Source organism: Mus caroli, unplaced genomic scaffold (genome assembly GCF_978045245.1).
Source record: "Mus caroli unplaced genomic scaffold, Mus_caroli_1 scaffold_5, whole genome shotgun sequence".
Classification (NCBI taxonomy): domain Eukaryota; kingdom Metazoa; phylum Chordata; class Mammalia; order Rodentia; family Muridae; genus Mus; species Mus caroli.
The window spans coordinates 7311297-7313118 of record NW_028227260.1 but is presented as its reverse complement, the minus strand read 5'-3'; the positions used below and the strand labels follow the sequence as shown (position 1 = coordinate 7313118).

Below are 1822 nucleotides of genomic sequence, written 5' to 3'. Positions count from 1 at the left end.
GACGGGACCAAGTACTTCCTCTTGTCAATGTCAACAATCTGAGAGCCGGAGACTTTTTCCACGATCACCGGAACTCGGTCGGGGTACTTCACTCTGATCTTCGCGGATTCCACTCATCTGTGTTCCAGTGAGTGGTCCTCCTTAAACATCCACTTCATGGCGACGGGAAGCGACGGAGCCGGCTCTTCGAGCCCCGGACTTTGGCTAAGCGACCACAACCCACTTTGCCCTTTCTTAGAATTGGGAACAAAACACCCATGGAAGTAGTTACAGAGACAAAGTTTGGAGCTGAGATGAAAGGATGGACCATCTAGAGACTGCCATACCCAGGGATCCATCCCATAATCAGCCTCCAAATGCTGACACCATTGCATACACTAGCAAGATTTTGCTGAAAGGACCCTGATATAGCTGTCTCTTGTGAGACTATGCAGGGGCCTAGCAAACACAGAAGTGGATGCTCACAGTCCAGTGGATGGATCACAGGGCTCCCAATGGAGGAGCTAGAGAAAGTACCCAAGTAGCTAAAGGGATCTGCAACCCTAAAGGTGGAACAACATTATGAACTAAACAGTACCCCTGAGCTCTTGACTCTAGCTGCATATGTATCAAAAGATGGCCTAGTCGGCCATCACTGGAAAGAGAGGCCCATTGGACTTGCAAACTTTATATGCCCCAGTACAGGGGAACACCAGGGCCAAAAAGTGGGAGTGGGTGGGTAGGGGAGTGGGGGGGTATGGGAGACTTTTGGGATAGCATTGGAAATGTAAATGAGGAAAATACCTAATTAAAAAAAATATATATATAAAGAATTGGCAGAAAAGATAAATGAGAAAACTGTCTATGAAAACCTCTACCATCATTTTCATAGACACAGTTGATATTTTCACATCAGTCACCAGTCTTCTTCCTCATTTGTCTAAAACACGGTCATCTTGATTTATGAAACTAGGGAGCCAGGTTATGCTGAAAAAGTAGGTTACTGCTTTGAGAGCTATTTTGGTGGACTACCTGGGGAAATAGTTCAATAGGGTTTAATATTTCTTATCTGGCACTCTGGCTGACACTGAGTAAGTATCTATTTTTTCCAAACAATGAGTTATTTAAAGAAAACATCCCAATTATCGATAGATAATGATGACACAATGGTGGTTCATATTTCATCTATGGTGTACATACGTGTTTTAGTAACATGAAAATGTATGACTTTGATACAATCTAGAAAATTGGAAGAGGAGAGGTTTTACTCCCAATTCACATTTTATCAGTGAGTACCAACGAATACACCTCCACATAAAAACCTCACACAGTACTAATTGGAAGAAATGGGAGACAAATGAAGGAGGGCATTGGACCATACTAATTCCTAGGAAAGGTTCCCTAGTTCCCTGCAAGAGCTCATGTTTCTTACACTATTCAGGGTTGAGTCTGATATGGAGGTACTCTTGGGAGGCTTCTTAGTCCATCATACCTTGCTTTATCTTCTTGGATGTCTAAGCACTGATGGGAGAGTAAATTCTGTCACTCTTAGTATGTTGGTGACTATTTAGAATTTATAGATGAGGAAGACTATGATTTACCATTGACTAAACCTGTCTAATTGTTAGCAAAGTACTGCATAGTCTGTGTAAACCCCAAACTCAGTTGTTGATATCCTTTAAGGATTCTTTATACAGCTGAGCTGTGTTTACGTGTTGTATGTTTTTGAGTCAAGACTATTAAGCACTTCTAATATGAGTGAATTGAACCCCCTTTCTGAAGGTTCTATGAATATATTTCTGTGTTCAAACAAATCATAAGGCATACTATCTTTCTAGAAGAA

The 1822-nt window shown here is 41.6% G+C and overlaps 1 pseudogene; it reads right to left on the bottom strand.

The window, feature by feature from the left end:
• The window catches only part of LOC147004469 (gamma-aminobutyric acid receptor-associated protein-like 2 pseudogene), a 950-nt pseudogene extending 767 nt beyond the window's left edge, over nucleotides 1–183 (bottom strand).
• Between the last annotated feature and the right edge of the window lie 1639 nt (nucleotides 184–1822).